Source organism: Lissotriton helveticus, chromosome 6 (genome assembly GCF_964261635.1).
Source record: "Lissotriton helveticus chromosome 6, aLisHel1.1, whole genome shotgun sequence".
In the NCBI taxonomy this organism is placed as follows: domain Eukaryota; kingdom Metazoa; phylum Chordata; class Amphibia; order Caudata; family Salamandridae; genus Lissotriton; species Lissotriton helveticus.
This window is the reverse complement of record NC_136067.1, coordinates 70721544-70743863: the sequence shown is the minus strand read 5'-3', so window position 1 is coordinate 70743863 and position 22320 is coordinate 70721544.

Below are 22320 nucleotides of genomic sequence, written 5' to 3'. Positions count from 1 at the left end.
GACAGCTTGTTGAGCTCATTTACCATCGCAAACACCCTGTCAGTACTAATGAGAAGTATACCAACACTAATGATTTCCAAGGGGCTTGAGATGAACTAATAACAATTGAAACATCACAAAATTAAGACGGCATTTATAGCTGAACATTTTCTTTACCATAAATTAAGTAAGTCTGTCATCTCGACTCACTGTCTTGAGTAAGTATCTCTTCACTGTCCGTGGTGCTCGATGTATTTCAATGAACACACACGAGATCCCGCTCTACCCAGGACCCTGAGAGCAGCGTCAGCACAAGTTGTGCACCCTACACATGAGGTACTAGCAGCGCTGGATTGCACATAGAGAAGACACGTAACGTACCCTTTTTGCTAAATGCATTAACCTAAACCTTTATTCCGATTTACAGGGATTAAGCTGCCAGCAGTCCTGTAGAAGCCCAATTGGTGACTTCATAAGGTACGCAGCACTTTTGCCTGTTGTCTGTCTAAAATTAACGCTCCCGACGTCAGAGACACCATTGGTAGACACAGCATGCCGAAGCCATTACCTTAAAGATATCTGAACCAACAATGTGTCTCGACCACTAGTAACCAGGGGGCAGAGACTTAGACATGTTTGGCGCTAATGCCAACATACACGTGCCTCTTTCTTGGCTAAAAACATCAGTGATAAAGGCGTACACTTAACCGCCGCCAAGACACACATAACACTGATTTTTAAACAGCGCAGTAAGACACACGCCTTTTCCTCAGAGACCTAAACAGTATTAGCTCTAATGTCAGCATTGCCCAACAAAGTCAGTAAGGCGTGGAAAACCCAGGTTACTATTGATACCCTCATATTAAGCTACACAGCATGAGAGTGAACACTAACACTAGGTTAGTCATCGCTAATGCCAGCTATACAACACGAGCATATCTACATTTGGTACCATACCTTACCGCTGTATATCCAATCTAGGGAGAGAATTACGAGAACTCATACCTCTCCCCTCCTCTTTACCTTTGAACCTGAAATGAGGACAACAGCATTTAAAGATTTGCCATTTTAATGTTTGCTTAAATAAATGAAATATTGCCATTTTCTCTAGTCTGCTTACTTTGACAACCAATTGCTTAAGTTGAACAATGATAGACTTCATCATCCTTTTTAAAACACTTGTTACCATTACTCACTCTCTTTCCTTCTAGGTACTATTGACCTTACCTTCGGAGTATTAACTCTGATATAAACTACACAAAATTGGGCAACATCCTTTTCTCAGTGCCACATAATTACAGGCCACATAATTACACTGCACTCAATGCAACATACACTCCAGATACCACTCTTTGCTACATAATTACACGCCACATAATTACACTGCACTCAATGCAACATACACTCCAAATACCACTCAGTGCCACATAATTACCCGCCACATAATTACACTACACTCAATGCAAGATACACTCCAAATACCACTCAGTGCCACATAATTACCCGCCACATAATTACACTGCACTCAATGCAACATACACTCCAAATACCACTCAGTGCCACATAATTACACGCCACATAATTACACTGCACTCAATGCAACATACACTCCAAACAATACCACTCAGTTCCACATAATTACACGCCACACAATTACACTCTACTGAATACAATATACACTCCACACAATACCACTCAGTGCCACATAATTATATGCTACATAATTACACTGCGCTCAACTCAACATACACTCCAAATACCACTCAGTGCCACATAATTACACGCCACATAATTACACTGCACTCAATGCAACTTACACTCCAAATACCACTCAGTGCCACATAATTACACGCCACATAATGACACTGCACTCAATGCAACATATATTCCAAATACCACTCAGTGCTTCGTAGATACACGCCACATAATTACAATGCACTCAATGCGACATACACTCCAAATACCACTCAGTGCCACATAATTACACGCCACATACTTACAATGCGCTCAACGCAACATACACTCCAAATACCACTCAGTGCCACATTATTACACGCCACATAATTACACTGCACTCAATGCAACCTACACTCCAAATAGCACTCAGTGCCACATAATTATATGCTACATATTTAGACTGCGCTCAACGCAACATACACTCCAAATACCACTCAGTGCCACATAATTACACGCCACATAATTACGCTACACTCAATGCAACATACACTCCAAATACCACTCAGTGCCACATAGTTACCCGCCACATAATTACACTGCACTCAATGCAACATACACTCCAAATACCACTCAGTGCCACATAGTTACCCGCCACATAATTACACTCTATCTATCTATCGCATCACCACAGCATCACTCAGCACCACCACAGCATCACTCAGGGGCACCACAACATCACTATGCGCTCCCACAGCATCAATCTGTGCAACCATTCAACAACAACTGGTTCTAATATGTTCTCTCAATGTTTCAAGCTTTATTACAAATGTCACAAAAAGATGTTAAGGAGATAGGCATACACAGTAAGAATGTCAGATGCATTGGTCTTTCTATGTTTTTACACGAAATAAATGTAATTTATATAGTGCTTACTACCCCTGAGGATGCATTGAAATAATTTATTTTTCTTGTAAAGCACTATGGGTAGCAGAAGTTTACACTGACAAAAGACAACATTGTTTTTATGTGTAGCTTTCAAAAGTGTGAATCTTCTGCCTACATCTGGAGGGTTTACCTGTGTACTTGAAATGTGCTCCAATGTACTCATGATAGACCTGCACATACATGTGAGGTCTTGAGATCTGATGTCACTTCTTATATTGCCACTTCCTGTGATGTCATGCGCCGTGATGTCACACACCGCGATATCTCACACACAGTGATGTCAGGCGCTGTGATGCCACTTGCATTCTGATTAACTAGGTTAGTGCCCCCCCTCCTGCCTCTTTTTTAGGACTTGTGCCCTGCTCCTATCAGTCTATAGATATTCTAGTATTCATAGAAGAAGCCCATTTGAAAGCACGGCAAGGCGGGGGTTGAGGGGGCTCAGGTGAGAAGAGCGGAGAGTGAGATAAGTAGGGCAAAGGCGAGGGAGTTCAGGAGCCGGGCGGGGATCTCCACTTTATTTATTCTGCGTGAATCACTCTCTCCACGCGGCGGCGGCGGCGCGCGCTCTTCTTACGTCAGGCAGGGCCGCGCCGCGCGGGGAGCGCGCGTAGCACGAGCAGCGCACGTAGCGCATGTACCGCACGCACGCAGGCACATGCAGTCAGACGTAGGGAGAGCCGCGCGCGCGGTGCTGATGCTATTCGTGGCGCTCATGTGACGCCCGCCGCTTCTATTTCTGGGCCGAGGAGGAGCGCTCAGGTGAGCCCCACCACCAGGCCTTTGTCATCCGAAACGAGATGCAGCCTGGCCAGGAAATCCACCCGGGTGAATCCAGCCCGCCGCGCTGACGCTCATTAATAAAAAAAACCAGCCACGCGGCTCGTGTTCAGCACAGATGAGAGGCACGAGCCTAGCCCTCGTGCAGGAAATAGACGTATGCTTCTTTTATGTTGCATATAGTGGCGTGGCAGAGAGGTACCAGCAAAGTCGAACCTCGGGTTGGGTAGTAAAAGCCGGCCAAAATTGGCATGCTGTGGGTCCGCCGCAGCTTGGCACCCTTTTCCCCTGTCTCAGCACCTGCTGCACTATAAGAGAAAGAACACCAGACTCCGGTCCCGAGGCTGTCGGATGCTCGAACTGGAACCCGGCCAGGTCCAATGAATCATTACCAAGCTCTGTTCCAGCACATATGTAGTGATGTCAGCCAGCTAATACCGAGTGTGCTGAGCAGAGCACAAGTATGCAAGGGAGAGGTATTTGAAGTTCTTTTCCCTCCCTTCGTTAATTAAGGCTCCTACTGCTTCAAGGGCAATCCGTGTGATTGCTTACACAGCGGAGAATACAAAAAAGATTGGAGCAGAGCATGTTTATAGCTGCTACCTAACTCAATGGCACCCATTTTTTTAATCCAGCTTATAAGAATAAGAAATTGAGTTAACACGTGCATGATTCAAATTGATATATTTCAGCTTCATTGCTTCTGTTTGCAGAAAGCAGATCTGTTTTTCCAGAAGTGGAACTTGTGGTGTGCAATGTGTTCAAGATGTTTGCACTGCAAACGTTAACCCTATGGGCTATCATACATAAAGCACAGGCTTGTGATTTACAGTTTGTAAGTAACGCTCTTCTACGGTTTAATTCACTCTCCAAGCTATCCTACAAAGATTCAAACTTGTGACTAAAGATTTCACACAGGTCTATGCAGCAGGTGCATGAAGCACTTAAGCTATCTTATAAGTCATGCACCCTGACACCTGCGGGATAGACATGGATTTCTTCAACAGGTGCCTTAACCCCAGCGAAGTAGTCCAGACCAACCTTAGAATCACATTTTTCCTACTTGTCATTTTCTTAGGGATGTATCTACGTAAAAATAGTCTGTGTGCACTTGCAATTTACTTGGTGGCCATACTGTGATTGGAAACAACTGTGTTCCTCATGGCTGCATCACTTGTGAGTAATTATTTACTGTTCGATTAATTGAAATCATTGCCATCATTTAAATAAGACAATATAATTTTAAACATAGCTTAAAAGACAGACACATACATTCACCAAGCAAAATTGCGATCGTAATAGCTGCGAATTAGCTATTGCGATCGCAATGAACAGAAAAGCTATTCATGATGTGAAAAACACAGAAATTGCGAATTCGCAAAATTAAAATAGCGAAATCGTAAAATAAATCGCAGAATCTAGGAGGAACCCTATACCGAATCGGAAATAGCGAGAATCCATGGATTCTGCAATTTGTTTTGCGATTTCGCTAAATATTCACAAACGCAATTCATGAAAACTCGCAATTACCGAAAAAGCGGAAAATCGCTATTTGCGACGCGCAATTTAAGGAGAACCAAAAGCAGGTGGTAACCATGAAGGAAATTAAAAAAATAAATAAATAAAAAAGATAACGAGCCACAGGTGCAGTCCTGAACAAACACACTTAAGGAATCACAGTAGGAGCATGAGGACTCTCACAATACCAGGACTCTACATGGTGGTCAGGCGGCAAAGGCTCCAGGCTGCAGCACGGAACAGACGCAGGATCCAGGAGCGAATATTCCGCCAGCGGGTCACCCTTCTGGGCCAAACTGCAGAGCAAATTTACTCTAAGTACCGCCTGAATGGGGCAATGATCATCAAGCTGATCCGGGACCTAGACCCCCTGATGCAGCACCCAACAAGGAGGACCAATGCCGTGCCCACACATGTCCAGGTCTTGTGCAGCCTGCACCTCCTGGCCTCCGGAAGCTTCCAGGGGATAGTTGCCGAAGCAGGGGGGATCTCCCAGAGCACCATGTCCCGCTGCCTAAGGAGTTTCCTGGAGGCTATGCTGACCCGGCTACACCACTACATCTCATTCCCGACCAGCCAACAGGACTTGAATGAGACCAAGCTCCATTTCTACAACGTTGCGCAATTCCCACATGTAATAGGGTGCATTGACTGTATCCACATCCACATCTGCCCACCAGCACAAATGGAATACATGTACCGCAACCGCAAGTCCTACCACTCCCTCAATATCCAGATGGTGTGCAACGCTAAGACTTTCATCACGGACATAGTGGCACAATACCCGGGGAGCACACATGACTCCTTCATATTCCGGCACAGCGGCAGTCACACACGACTGGCCAGGGGAGACTTTGACAAAGGACACCTTCTAGGTAAGTACACATGCCCCCAAATAGTACACTGTGATCATGTAGCTGCGCAGAACAGGCACTCACCCTCTGCTCCTTTCATTTAGGTGACAGCGCCTACGGTCTCCGTGAGTACCTCCTCACCCCATACCTCAACTCTGCAACACCACAGCAACGGCGTTACAATGCTGCACACATACGCACAAGAAATTGCATTGAGAGGAGATTTGGCCTTTTGAAGAGCAGATTCTTCATACTTCACAAGACTGGTGGTGCTGTTAAAAATAGCAATATGTATGTACATAAGCGGCGTTCATTTGTGTTCTCAGTGCCCCTTGGTGTAAACAGAACGAATATCGCTAAAATACTGACTGTATTATCCCGCTAGCACAGACCCATGCTCACACGTACACAACAGCCATTTTAGGTACCATGGTCTCCCTGTTCACGATCGCTCATCAGCGCCACTTCCCTGACCTTGCGAGCATCCCCCATGCACCCTGACTGCCCCCGCTCTCTCATGCACAAGTCAGGAGCCCTCCCCTCCCGCATGACTCTGTCCCTAAGAATCGCACCCCACGCCTGACCAACACCTCCTGTCCCTCCATGAATACCCCTCCTTTGATAACCTCTTCCTCTGAGCCTAAACGTCAGCACGGACCGCTGGTCATCCTTTAGCCCGAGGATACAGTTTATTGCCCACTACTGTATGCACTCGTCCCTCCTGAAAGAGGCCACTATTGATTATGACATCCCCACCCCCGGAGATTCGATCAGGCGCACACATTCCAAAGAGATCGGCAGAACACTCAGCTGCGTGATAGCCCCTCCCAATCAATGAGGGGAAAGGGTCTCTACTGTTGTCATGTGTTGGAATGGACTGGAACTGGGGGGTGGCGGGGATATCGTTCTGATGTCATTCTCATGCTCCATAAATGCCCTTATTGTAATAAAAGGCGTCCACATGTCTTGAACCTGTGTATAAAAGATGAAGCCCCAGAGGACCTTGTTAGAGCACCTCCCGAAGACACTATGCGAGTGTCCCAAAGGACAGGCTCTCCTCATGAGTAATAAACTCTGTTCTTGTTTTCCTACTTCCAGTGCCCGTCTCTTTATTTGGTAATCATTCAGGATGGAAACGAAGAGTCGCCCTGCGCCAGCAGCCTTGGCATCCGGGGCGTTATGGGCTGACTTTTCTACAATTGGCGCCCTAAACGTGGGGCCCATCAGCGACATAAGGTCCGGTAAGAGAGGTCCAGACGCTGGGGTGAACATCTAAATGATTGGAGTATACCTGCCTTGAGAGGGCCCTCGTCCGGCTGCCGATTGAATGAACTTCACCGATTCCGAACGGACCTCTCTCAAGTGACCTGTTGTCCTGACTGGGATCCCACAGGAATGGTGCGGTAAAAACATGGAGAAAAGAGACCGATTGGGCGCTGGAAAAAGGAAAGGCAAAGAACTGTCCACATGGTCCGGTCCGGGTAAGGTCGTGACACACGACAAATTGCGACATTGATTGATTGATTGATTGTTTGATAATACTAGTATTACCTATTGATTGCTTCTGGGAGATTCTCTATTTGCAAACAAACACAGAATCACCATACTCTGTTTAGTCTTTGCAGATAGTGAAGGGTAGGCAACGCAAAACTTTAACACGTCTTGCCTATTCTTTTTCTCCCCATTGATTGATTGATTGAATCGAGCATTGAATTGTTCGAAGTTGGTTCTCTTAGGAATCTTCTCTGCCTGCAAACGGGGAAGAATAGCAACATTCTCTCTCCCTTTTGCAGAGAGTGAAGGGTAGGCAACGCAAAACTTTAACACGTCGTACCTATTTCGTTCCTCATTGATTGATTGTTTGCCCGAACATTGACTGTTTGGGAGTTGGTTCTTTTTGGAGGTATTCTCTATTTTTGCAAACGAGCACAGAAGTCGCCATACTCTAGTCTTTGCAAGTAGTGAAGGGTAGGTAATGCGGACCTTTGTCCCCCGTTGTAATCTGTCATACCTACCTACTCCCCACTGACTGATACGCCAGTCTCACTCGGACCATTTACTAGAGGAACGTCATCTGGCCCGACCAGAGAACACCCCTAGTGAAAAGGACACATACACTAATAACTAAGTGATCACTGTAACCTGTTAACAGAAGCTTTAGCATGAAACAACCTGGAAAGAAAGGAATGGGAAAACGAAATCAGTAGGCCACTGATGAACATGAACTTTTATTTAAAATAACGAACAAGAAACGATAACAATACATAATAATAAAACCTATTAATACCCTAGAAACAATAAAATAAGAACGGTAAACTGTAGAAAAAGCAAAGTCAGCAGAACATCCGCCCCCACTCTGGAAGCTTCCAGAATGGGGCAGGGCTGCGGCCACGCCCAGCCAAAAGCAACCCATATAAGGCGGGTCCTGTTGCCAACAGTCGGCCAGGAAATCGTAACATAGGGTGGAGCCGGAGGAGAGATAGGGGCCAGCGGGACCCAGCCAGGGGATCGCCTTGACCACACTGGAGAGTTGCAGGGGGGGGAATGTCTCCTCGACCCTCCCCTCTCTCCCCCAGTCCGGCCACAACGGCCCTTGAGAGTTGCAGGTAGTCCCGCCACATGCTCCCCCGGTCCGGCCACCAACGGTCAGGGGCCGATGGGATCCGGCTGCAGCCGATAAACCAAGGAACCCGTTCATGGGGCCAGAGCAAAGGGGCGTCCGGCCGACATCCACCAGAAGCCCGGCCCAGAGACGGACGGGACATTTTTTCCTTTTCTCCTTCGTAATGACAGCGACAACACGCCAGGCGACACTTCTTTCTTTTCTCCTCCGTAATAGCAGCAGCAACACGCCAGGCGCCACTTCTTTCTTGTATAATGGCTGCGATAACTCTGGGGGGGGGGGGTGTCTTGTACCTACCTCCGACCCCCCTCGTCCTCATCGCCACCGGCCATAACAAATGTCAAGCTGGCGCCGTGGGGTGCACTGGGAGGGAGAGACGGTGCGAACAGGCCTCTCCCGCCTCCCCAGGTGGAGGCTTCCCAGCTGCACCCCCAACGCTCCAGGCGCCCGGGAAAAGGGTTCGTCCACTATGGCGATGCCGCGACGCCTCATCCAGCAGGTTGGAGCCCATCCGCTCCTTTGACCCCGCGATTGCTGGCGGCTGCCGAACTCCCAAGATGGCGGTCGACCCGGCAAGAGTGGGCCCAGCATGCAGGTATGGCCTGGTCACTTGTTGACTCCACCATCATAGTTCTTCACAACCTTGAAGATTCTAGAGGAGCCGCGGGAGTCCCCGACTCCCGCAAATACCCCCGATGGGGAATAACTGCCATGATTGCCCACGGAACGATGGAAATGTAGCCGCAGGACGTCGGCGCTCCCATACTGGCGCCAGCCTCAGTTTGAATGACTAGAGTCCTGCAGACCACAGTTCGGATCAGTTCCGGTGAAAGCACAGTATGACCCGGTAGGAACATTGTTGCCTCCCTCCCCTTTTTGATTGATGGTTCAAACCACCGATCCTTTCTTTTGCCCTTTAACGGAACTTTGGACTACCAAAGGAAGCTCTGGGCCCAACCACGAGTTTTCAGACATTTAGACTATGCCTGATTCTGCCTGACTACACCCAAGATGGCGCCGAAGCAAATGAAACCCTCAACTCTTTATTGTACCCCGATTGCTCAGCCTTGGTGTCATAGGATATGTATGAAGTTTTTAAACTTTTAGATTGATATACGATGTGTACTGATTGTGAGTTCGAAACAATGGATTGATATAGGATGTATACTGTCAGCTCGAACAATGAATTGATATGAGATGGGTACTGATTGGGTGTTCGGACAACGAAGGACAATGAATTTGCGTAAGATGGGTACCGATTGAACATTCGGACAATGAATTGTTGTTGAGTTTGGCGCATCATGGTTATTGAAAATTCGAAATTTTGATGTTTATAATATTCGCTCACGCTAAAAGATTCAATATGATTTCATTGCGCTTTTCGCACTTTATGTATGAAATAAACGACCACCGACTCCATTAAAGTTTTCTACTAATAAAGTATCCTCACATCTACAGTTTCAGCCTGCTCCGTGGCTGGTCCACAGGAGAGTAGGCCTGTATTTATGCACCGACATTCTTATTAAAGAGTTTTGAGAAAGCAACTATAGTTGTCCGTGTAACTTGATAAAGTTTTGAATGAATGATCCCTATTTTTTCGATATAACTAGAATGAAGACGGAATGACTAAGCTCGATTAGATAAAAGGTTGAAAAGTATAGTACGCAGAAATATTGCAAATAGGAAGGGTCAAATTTTAGTTGTGTATTTCTTCCTTTTTATACAGCCATAGGCAACAGCTAAGGATCCTGGTATTTCGCCTATACTTTATATGCTACCTGCATAAGAAAAGTCACGCTAAGGGTCCACCTGGGCTTAAACGCCCCAGTTGGCAGTGACTGCATCCCGTGGAAAATAGACCGAGTATGCAGTAAGTAAAAAGTCTTTCTGGGTTTGTACGCGCGAGTGCGTATCAATGTAGCCTCCTGCTCTCCCCTTCCCTTCTTTTCCCTCTCTCTGCAGGTCACCTCGGAATGCCGACTAATGTACGAAGATGGTGATCCAGCGGACGACGAGACAGGAAAAAGGGTCCGATTATAGTATCTAACCACGGCAAACCCCGAATAAAGCAAAAAGGAATAATGTACACCCTTGATTAAGCATTCTTACGTTTAACTAAGTAGAAAAAGTTTAGGGTATTTCGAGGTAAGGGTTACACAAGTATCCTCCGCCGAGAGGACTAGGGATATTACCAATATTTGAAAACCTACTACCTCCTTTTTTCGCATCCTCATAGACCTATAACTAAAAGCTGCCCCATTGCCCTCCAATTGACACCAACGGTTGTCTCAGCCTGGAAACGCACTTGCTAAAATGACTCGAATAAACCTCCGTGAGCATTAGCCCGACCAGGTTAGTTTATGACCAGTTGCCAACAGCGTAAGTGTGTACAATCAAAGCCACCAGTAAAAGGCAGCCAACGAATAAAAGATAAGAAACGGGTAAAAAGAGCTCAGGACAATAAGTATGCGCAGCATACAGAAAAAGATAATTGTGGCCAATAATTGTTTTATGTTTTGTCTTGGATCTTTGTATGTAATACCGGTACTGTCTTCCCCGTCTGAGTTTGTGTGTACGTGATGTATGGATCTACGTCATCTCTCCGCGTGTGTTTACGCATTACTTAACCCCTGCTGTTCTATGTTGTGTGCGCACTGAATGGACCATTATTGTACACGTCTCTCTCTCTCTCCGCGACATACGTGCACCAAATGGTTCGTTTAGAAGTGCGACTCTCTCTCTCCCTCTCTCTCTCTCTCTCTCTCTCTCTCTCTTCAAAAAAAAAAAAAACACCCCTGTTTTCCTCTTCTTGTATAGTGACGTTGTGCCCCTCCGGCACAAACATAATTGGGTTTCCTCGAACGCCAAGGTGTTCAACAAAATTGACCAAAACCAAAACGATTGTGACTTGCCATATAACTACCTCTCCTTTCTGCAAAACGATGGAACCCGAGTTGGTAATGAAGGAAAGGACAGGTAAGACGACGGATGTCCCCTAATCTGGCCTTTTATAAAGGGAACTATAACGTCAATGGTCTTCTGTTTTAGAAATGCGATCCCCAATGCCCCGATTGCCCCACCCCCTCGCACCTAAGTGCGGATGTCCAGAGTACCCCACTTCTCCCGATCAACCCCAGACCCATGCAGCTACCCACGAAACGTAATTTGAGGACCTCGATTAACGGTCATTCCCCAGGAAAGCCATGTTTTACATCCACCACTCCCCCTTCTTCATGATGATAATACCCCTGCTTGCAAGAATTAGCCGACCCCGAAGGAAGATGTAGTATTGTCGATACTTGGGTTAAAGGGAAGAACGAGTCTCTACATAAGGACTCGACTTTTTTTGTAACGTAATACATTGTGTACAAAAGCCAAATTTCTCTTATCATATGTCGCGAATGAATACCAAGCCAGCCTATAAATTCAATATGCAATGCCCTTCTCCAGACTCCATTAGTGACGACCTCTGACTGTGACCGATGAACTTATCCCCCACCTACTCAGGAATGGGGAAGGAATTGAGATGTATATCTGTTCTTTCGACCAGTTTTCTAAAACTTGTTTTTCACCCATTCAAAGATACAATCACCGGAGGAGAGGAGCTGGACGTGATGCACAGCCTGGCCACAGATCATGGAGCACGTGTGACGACCAAAGGTGGAGCCGCAGAGCAACGTGACGTGGGACGAGGCATAACTTTCAAACTCAGCAGATGGAGGAATGAAGGGCTGCCTTGAAGCCCTCGACTCGCTGAACCTCTTGTGCCTGAAGTCCCCGTCCCCCTTTTTAGTCCGATTGTTGGGCTTGCCTGCTCATCATCCTTTGCTCCCTTGGTCCCTTGGTATGTTCAAAGATCTGGCCCCACTCCGCCCTCTCTTCCCTCGATTATTCAACAACCTCTTTCATATAAACTTTGACTATGGACTGGGATTTTGCCACGAAAGACAAGAAAGACACGCAGGTGCCCAGCATAAGGCATCCCTAAGAAAATGAGTTAGGAAACAGGACTGTGATCTAACAGCAGAGGACTGATCGCACCCTGCAACGTGTAAGGACGATTCCGAGCTGGACTTATAGCTCCACCGCCGGTGCTCAGCAGCGCCAACAAAAGAAGACGGACTCTGTTAAAAGACATTGCGACAGAGACCCTCCCCCTTTCCAGAACTTTCTATTCACCCCTTGACTAAATTACTTGTATCAAATTGAATACTTCCCTCAGCCATTTTGTATTGCCTTTTAAGAAATGTTTCATCGGTCACTCATGTGGTTAGGTTTTCCGAAAATTCCCTATAATACTGACAAACCAGAAGGTATCAGAACGTTCTTTCTGTACGTGATGCCACTAGAGAGAAAAATGTGAACTTGGTTTTTATGTATCGGAACATTTTTCCTTGATTCTACACCGACTAAATATTATGCCGATTTCTAAGCTTGTATAAAAGAGCCCAACAGACGTAGATTGACCCGCATTGTATTCTGCCTATCACATCGACTGTGTAGAAATTGAACGTGCTTATGTAAAAAGTGGGGACTGTTAAAAATAGCAATATGTATGTACATAAGCGGCGGTCATTTGTGTTCTCAGTGCCCCTTGGTGTAAACAGAACGAATATCGCTAAAATACTGACTGTATTATCCCGCTAGCACAGACCCATGCTCACACGTACACGACAGCCATTTTAGGTACCATGGTCTCCCTGTTCACGATCGCTCATCAGCGCCACTTCCCTGACCTTGCGAGCATCCCCCATGCACCCTGACTGCCCCCGCTCTCTCATGCACAAGTCAGGAGCCCTCCCCTCCCGCATGACTCTGTCCCTAAGAATCGCACCCCACGCCTGACCAACACCTCCTGTCCCTCCATGAATACCCCTCCTTTGATAACCTCTTCCTCTGAGCCTAAATGTCAGCACGGACCGCTGGTCATCCTTTAGCCCGAGGATACAGTTTATTGCCCACTACTGTATGCACTCGTCCCTCCTGAAAGAGGCCACTATTGATTATGACATCCCCACCCCCGGAGATTCGATCAGGCGCACACATTCCAAAGAGATCGGCAGAACACTCAGCTGCGTGATAGCCCCTCCCAATCAATGAGGGGAAAGGGTCTCTACTGTTGTCATGTGTTGGAATGGACTGGAACTGGGGGGTGGCGGGGATATCGTTCTGATGTCATTCTCATGCTCCATAAATGCCCTTATTGTTATAAAAGGCGTCCACATGTCTTGAACCTGTGTATAAAAGATGAAGCCCCAGAGAACCTTGTTAGAGCACCTCCCGAAGACACTATGCGAGTGTCCCAAAGGACAGGCTCTCCTCATGAGTAATAAACTCTGTTCTTGTTTTCCTACTTCCAGTGCCCGTCTCTTTATTTGGTAATCATTCAGGATGGAAACGAAGAGTCGCCCTGCGCCAGCAGCCTGGGCATCCGGGGCGTTATGGGCTGACTTTTCTACAATGCCATCAAATACGAGCCTGAGGTCTGCTGCCGCATCGTGGCCGTCTGTGCAATCCTCCACAATATTGCTACCAAGCGCAGGATACCTGTAGAGATCTCTGGCAGTGAGTCGGAAGGGGACAACCGACCACCTGCACATGTGCGTCATGCACGCGGGGAGAATCCTGCAGGACACAGGCGCCACAACCATATCACTATTAACTGTTTCTAGTGCACCCACTCCCCTCACCCAACACTTCACTCATGCATGACAATAGAAATAATGACATGATTCAGATTAACTTGAACAGAATATTTGTTATTGTTTGTTGCACAATAAAGTGGGAATTTCTCACACAGTAAAATGAGAGCCATATTGAGTCATATGTCCCATGTATATGAGGAGGGCATGCTTGTCTCAGCAGCATGGCCCTTCATGGCACTTTACTAATGTTCAATGGCGCCTCCGGGCGGACGCTCCCAATCTTCTTTCTTGCTCTTCCTCCGGATTTGCCCGCGAGGCAGCAGAGGGCCTGGTGCTCCGGTGGGGTGCTATCACCAGTGGCACGGATTGGCTGCTGTGGCTTGAATTAGCCTCACTAGTGTCATCCTCCCCACCCGCCTGGCCATGGCCAGTTGCCTGCATACCCTGCACTGCAGTGGTCACTTGCTCCAGTGCCCTTGCGACATCCTGGCAGCACTGGACCATTTGCACTTGCATGGACAAGGAGCATCGTGAGAGCTGGGAGGTGGCATTCCCTATGATATAATTTGACCGCGTGTACGCAGACAGGCGGGTCAGCAGCTGCCGGTGTCTGCGCCGGTTGACCTCCCGCTGGCTATACATGGCCTGGGTGTTGGCCTCCACTGCAGCGATCATCCTCTCCATCCTGTCTGACAGCAGCCCAACATTCCTAGCGGTCTTGTTGAGCTGTAGATGTATTGCTGCGAGATGACGGGCTTGTGTCTGGTGGACGTGGAGCATACAGCGCTCAATAGAGAGCCCAGGTGCCCGCACATTCACCCCCCTGCCAGCGCGTGGTGTGGTATTGCGTGGCTCCCTCACCAGTCCGCTGGACTGGCTCCTCACAGCGGCAGTGCGGCGGGTTTGTTGTCGTGCTGCAGCTGTTGCTGTCAGCCCCACTGGCGTGAGTCACACGCTGTGGTTGTGGTGCGCCTGTTGGCGCTGAGGTGGCACTGTCCACAGAGGCAGGTGGTGGTACTACCGCTGGTGTGGCAGCTTGCCCTGATAGTCCTGGTTGTGGGGATGGATGGACGTCTCCCTTGGTGTCCTCAATAATGTCTTCAATTTGTAGAGCATCGCTATCTGTACTGGGTACTTCAGCGCCACCTGTGATGTAAAGTGGACGTTGATTAATGACATGTATCTTACACATTGAAAGTTGCTACATGCACGCAGGCTACCATTCCCTGACTCGCTGCAGGATTGACTCTCACAGAACAGGTCTGGCTTTATGGGGCTAGATGGTAATTGTGGTCAGACTACATGTCCCACAATGCAATAGGGCTTTTGTGGTGTGCTTTGGCTGCATGACTGGGGTTTCTAATGGGATGATCTGGGGTCATGGCTATTGTTAGGGGACAGGGTCGCAGTCGCATGGCACTTACCTTGTGAATCTTGGGTAGGTCGGGAGGAGTCCAGCTGGGTTACCCCCACGCATGCCTGGGTATTCAGGGTGTCCTCTACTCGATCCTCAAGTGGGGTGTTGGGTGGGACAGTGGGCTTTCCTCCTCCTGTTGCGACACGCTCCCCCAGCCTCTCTGCGATCCTCTCCTTGGCCCGCCCTCTGAGGTCGTACCACCGTTTTTTCAACTCATCCACAGAGCTCCGAGTCACTCCCACAGAATTAACTTTCGCGCGGATACGCACCCAAATCCTCCTTTTGTCGGCCTCAGGCACCCTTCTTGAGTCCTTCCCAAAGAGGCGGTGGTGGTCCTTGCACACTCCCTGTATGAGATATTGAAGTTCTTGTTCCGAAAATTTTATTTTCCTTTTCCTTCCTGAGGAAGTTTCCCCTGCAGCTTCCTGTGACATGTTCTGCAGTGGGGTGTCTCCTGGTTTTCAGCTGGAGGTACTCTGGAGTGGAGCTCTGAGCAATGCTGCTTCCACTTCAGGCTCACAATGCAGAATGAGGGTGGAACCTGCCTACTTCCTGGTTGTGATGTCATCACTGTGCTCAAAATGCGACTTCCCATTTTTGCGATCTCGCAATTAGCGAGATCGCAATTTGCGATTTCGGTAATTGCGAGATCGCAATTTCAACAAGGGTATCGGCCGATTCTGCGAATTTTTTGCGATTTTCGGAAACTCGCAATCTGCGATTGCGGCTGATTGCGATTCGCTTTTTTATCGCTATTTTTCTTGAATCCCATTCTGCGATTTCTAAATTGCGATTCGCTATTTCTCGCAATTTAGGAATCGCAGAATTTGAGATTGATGAATCTATATGAGAGTCCATAAAAGCTCATATTTCCATGTGTGGAATTAACAATAAGACATTATAAAATACAGAATGCATTTTTTCAATGTTTCAACCTGACAAATGTGTAGAACAGATATATAACAAAAAAGTACAGATGCATGTAAATGGACAGCTAAAACGAGACATTATTTAGCAGCAAAATTAATTCCAGTAACATAATAAATTATACAAATTTGCTGCAATTCATTTAATCAAATAAATTCATGTTCATCGTTCTAAGACCACATAGTTTTTAACCATGTGTTACTTAACAGCAGAAACGTGCAAAACATTCACAAAACCTGTGCAAGTGCTCTTTAGCGCATACTGGTTGGTAATTTCCCCTATTCGACCCTGGAATAGCACAACAATTCAGCTGGAAAAACAATGAAAAGACATGGAAAATATTTGTTTCCGCAAATCGGCATATTAACAAGTCAACAAGGTCCTCAATTAGGAAGCAGTTTAAAGTGTAAAACAAATAATTTTCAGACTTTTTTCTTGACCTCAGCCAAAAACCTAACAAACCGGCAAATAAGCAGAATAGAATTACCAGATAAACATAAAATTAGAGCTTGAGGACCAGGTTCTCACCCCTTCTTCTAAAATAAAATGTGTCTCTGCAAAATTTGACAAAAGTTTAATAGATCTGGACAAATATACTCTATGGGGCTCATTACCATATCAGTCGGATTGGCTCTGAATGGCATTTGGTTCGTCCGAATCCGATTTGGAACCCGCCTTTCCCACTGACTTAGAAACCCTTCCGACCGACCGATTATGATGATCGGAAACCGTTCAGACTGTACGACTCGATTCTGACTCCGTTCCAAACGGCATTCGGAGGAACCGAGTCTGTCAGAGCCGACTCGTACAGGTCTACATTCCTCGTTTCTTACTGACGGATTACGAAGTTGGATTCGGACAGCCTTTCCGAATTGGTTGTTCTGACACGGATCTGTTGTCAGAGTCCGACTTTGGGGGCCCGTAGCAGGCACCCCATCCCCCGGGGCCCTCCGAATGGGGCCCGTGGGGGTACCCGTGGGACCCCTCTGTACAACCATGCACAGTGTGGTAGGCACCATGGGGTGCTTGACACAGGGTGTACGATTTTCCGCACCCTTCCCTTTTTAAATGGGAGCCTGTGTTGTTGGTCGGAACACAGGCTCCCGTTGAAGTCAATGGGAGTCCAATCGAACGGTGTTCGGAAACATCGTAATCGGTCGGTAGGACTCCCCAAATCCGATTCAGTCGGAAAGGTTTCCAGCACCAAGTCTGTCAGAATGCTTTCCGACTGACATCTTAATGAGGCCCTAAGAGTAGTGTGGTTTCCTCAGAATATCCTCAAAGCCTGCCGGGTCTGGTGGCTCAGTGGACTAAAGCAGCCACTGCAGGGGCCGGTGTTCGACCTCATGGTCACAGGTTCAAATTCCGGCGGGTCCACTCAGCCTTTCATCCATCTGAGGTCGATAAAATGAGTATCATTGAGTTGGGCAACAATAAACATCTGTTATTCAGCGCCAGGACACCTACGGGTAATCGTACGCTTTACAAATACACCTGTTATGTTATGTTATGCAGTTGCTGTTTGCCCAATCTTTTAACCATATCAGGGTCCCCTCCTTAGTTGGAAAAGCACCAAGTATTAGTCTCAGAAATTAATCTCCCATGTAAGATGAGAAATGTGTATGGGCACTTGTGACTCTGCCCTTCTTGGCTCCAGCCCTCACCTCCTCCAATGTGTTGGTTTCCAGACTAAATATGTTTGGCTTCTGGTACTGCTAATAATAAAAATACTCCTCTGACCCAAACTTTCCATTAAAGTGCATTTCCCTGGCTGGATGCTCATTTGTTACGGAAGTGATCAATTTTTAAAGTAAACTGCAAGTAAAATAAGGTACATCCTAAGGGAGAGACACTTGAATGGGGGAGGGGATGGGGGTGTCTGTCGCTTCTTAAGAGAGTCTATCCTTAAGAAGCAGTGGTAGTGGTCCTTGTGGCTTTGACAAGGCTGTGTGATGTAATCAGTGGTACTGGTGAGGTAAGTCTTCAACTGTAGGGAGGTGGAAGACAGGGAGAAGAGGGATCAAGAGCTTCCTGACATGTAAATCACAACGAGCTCTATATAAGAACAAAACAGGTTAAAAGTACGTATTGAGATTCAGATCTCTGCTTTAATTTATTTTTAATTGTTTGGGGATTCATAAAACGTTCTCAGAAGTACACCTGGAATGCTGTGCCAGGTTTAGGTTTCTAAGTGTACTTCTGAGAATTTTATATGACGTTTCAAAAAGGTTCCTATTTCCCTCTGTGGATTTCTCCACTATGGAGGAGGAGGAATAGGAACATTCTTTGCAAATTTACTTTGTTTTCTGTCAGAAGTGAAAGCTTTTTCTCTTTGTCCTACACGCCCATAATTCTAGGGTTAAACTGTTCCCCTTCTCATCCTTTAATTGGAAGTTATCCCAACCCTTTGCTGGTGTAAATCTCCGACCAAGGTAGAAACGGGTTGGATCTGAGTTTGGGAGTGCCCACAAATGTACATATTTGTCCAAATTCAAAACCTTCTGAGGTAAACCACACATTTGAATACCCACTGCTGTTTCCCCTGAATGAGAATTAGTACTGTGGATTTAACACACTTTTAGTAGCTACAGCTGTAGCAGTAAGTGGATTCATACTTATAGGAATGACTTTGTCCATCCATATTTCTGTATCTTGTAAGATCTCAACACCAAGTTCAACAAACTGGCAGTGCACAAGCCCTCTTTCATACTCACTAATCTTGACCACTCCATTTCCATCAACTGGTCCCTTGGCTCACCCATTCCGCAAGCCACATACTGATACTATCTTTACCCTAAAAGGACAACTAAGTCACAGCAACCTCCAGACCTGCTACCTGCGGCATCCACTTTATCATTAATGTAAATTTAAAACTCTGCTTGAAAATTCAGCCATCCGTAGGTCTGTCACAATATCTATTAGACAGTGGAAGAGCGTAGATCTAAACTATTGCCAATAAATACTCTCCTCTACTCAGACAAGTGACCCAGCAACAGCATGGTTCTAAGAATGTTGTTCTAACAGTGGATAGCAAGGGCTACTCCCAGGTTTCAACTGGCTCTGAGGAGCACACGCCATGTCTGAGACAGGAGCAAATAATGGGTAGACAATGATGGGTACAAGAAAAGCCACTGGAAGGAGCAGTGGTTGGCCCCAGTAAATGCCAAAGAGAGGAGCTAGTACCATGACAGTACATCCTTCTCAAGACCACCTCTACAAGTGTCACCTCGGTTGGGTATCTGTGGTGAAATTGCCACGCCAAATGCAGAGTGTGCAAGTGGCATAATGGTCCCCAGGTCTTGTAGTCAGGGCCATAGCCCTTCCTGTCTACGAGGTAGAGCATTATTCTCCTTAACCATTTTGAATCAAGAACCACTTGTTCCTTCGATTGTAGATGACCATTATTGCAAATGGATTCCCCCATGAAGTTCCTCGGGATTTTACTGTGAGCGAGTCTCACCACCTGAGTCTCACTCAAGAAAATTCACAGATATTTGACCAAGAATGCTAATAGCTTTTGTCTGCCTTTTAAGATGAGGCCACTGCTGCACAGCTAGGGCAAGAAGCTCAGGCTGGTTACACATTTACTCATGAGCACATGCATGTGTGGAATGCACATGAGACTTTCATCTTGCTGCTCCTGGAACACACTGGTTGAATAACCTCCTCCAAGAAGAAGATGCAATGACTTTTTTGCAGAACTATGTCGTCATCTTGATGCTGGAGACATGGTGTTTGGAAGCATGGCACATTGTAGGTTATGTAGGATTTCACTGTCCAGCGAAAAAGTCCTTGCACTATGGACACCCCATCGGGGGATTAGCTATGCTCTGTTCTTCCAAATTACTGGACGATAGGACAATTAGACCTGGGAGTAAACTGGATTCAAGCTATCAAGCTGGAACCTATGGATGCAAACCTGACCCGTACGGTAGTGCTGCTTATAGATATATGTAAACAGCCAAATAAAGAAAAGAAAGTGACTCATATGGCATCATTACTTAAAAACAAACTCTTACTGCAGCAAACCAAGCATACAATAATAATAATTTCTGGTGACTTCAATACACACCTAAGTAAAGCCAGCATTAAAAGAGGCAACTATCACAGTGGATCTAGCTTTAGGACCGGAGAAACTAGGATTTAAAATCCTTAATGTCAATATAAAGGAGGATTCCCCTGCACCAATCACCTTTATAAGCGGCACGAATAGCTCAAAAATTGACTACACAGCAATTAGTGAATCAGCGTTGCCCCAGCTGTGTCACTTTCAAATTTACCCACGTGCAGAAAGTGATCACTTTCCCCAATCCATCAGGATCCTGTACAAAACCACTCAGCTGAGCATGACAAACAATTTAATCTCCACGCCAATGGTTTACAACTTAATTAAAAAGTTTAAAATGGGGGGGACGGGGGATCGAAAATCTGATGGCAGAATTCTATCACAGTGCCAGAACAATCAAGACAATAAAAGCAAGCCAGAAATGCAAGAGACAGTTGTAACGGAAACAACAGAGCATGTTGAGGCATGGAGACAGCTAATAGATTCATTATGGAGAGAATTTCCAACTAAAACCCAGCCATTGAAGTGCTTAAATGGAACAAATAAAGGCGGAAGCCATATAAGCCAGCTCTGGAGTAGTAGTAAAGAGCTACAAAGACAAAAATCGCAAAGAACACGAGAAACAAGACACATCAGAGGAGGTCGCACTATAGTATATAAGTAATCCCATCTATATCCAAACATATTCATCCATTTGCAAACCTATTCATCATGTATCCTTCCTTCCATACATCCCTCCATCCACACTTTCACTCATCCATCCATCCACCTTTTCACCTTATCCATCCAGTCTTCCACTCATCCAGCCATTTACCCTTTCACCCATACAGCCATACTTTCACTTATTCATCCATCCACCCAGTCACTCATCCTTCCACCCATTCACCTTTTCAGTAATCCGTTCATCCTCCCTTTCTCTCTCCATTGACCCTTTCACTTAGCCATCCTTCCTTTCATCCATCAACCCATCCTTCTACTCATCCACTCATGAACCCATCCATTGACCCTATTACTCATTCATCCTTTCACTCATCTATCCACCCATTCACTCACCCATCATTCACCCTTTCACTCATCCATCCATCCATCCTTTTGCTCATTAACCATCCATTCACCTTTTCATTCATCCATTCACCCTTTCACTAATCCATCCAGTCGTCCACCAATCCATCCAGCCGTCTACCCATCCCTTCACTCACTCACCCACCTTTTCATATTAATTATGAGTGGAGCCTTTATCTGCAGAGTTGCATACAGAAGAGGCCCATCAAGAATTTCACCCTTGGAGGAGGAGCTTCGCGAGCATCCAAGATGGTCGCGTGAGCACAGAGCTCCCGGGACCCTCGCCGCCCTTCGCAACTATCCTGAAATATATCCTAATTTCGAAGATGGGCTTTTGAAGACGCACTTTGGCTGATCTCAAAACTTTTTTGAGAATTTCATTTGGACGTCAGGAGGCACTTCTACATCGACTTTAACTTCTGCGGCCTGCTCCAGGACGTGGCCGGGGGCTCTATTAGCCAGCAAGCCGTGGAGTAGTTGAATAATATCGGCCGGAGGGGTCTTCTCCCAGACGGCCTCATCCCAACTTTCGGTTTCACTTTCCTACTCCGGGCCTCGTTCGATTGGAGAACGGCTCAGATCTACCCTTGAGCCGGCTTGGCATCGCCCCTTCGCAACGTGTTTCATCTGTGAGCATTTTGCCTTCAACTTTTACGGCACTTATCCCACTGGGGCTCACTTTTGCTGACTTTTGGCCTCGCCATAAACAGCCATTTTCACCAGGTCTCGCCGGCCCCTTCAGGGCACCCTATTCAATATGGCCACCAGACCCGACCCTGAGAAGCGCAATACTAAGACGCCTCTCCGAGGGGGACAGATTCAAAGCA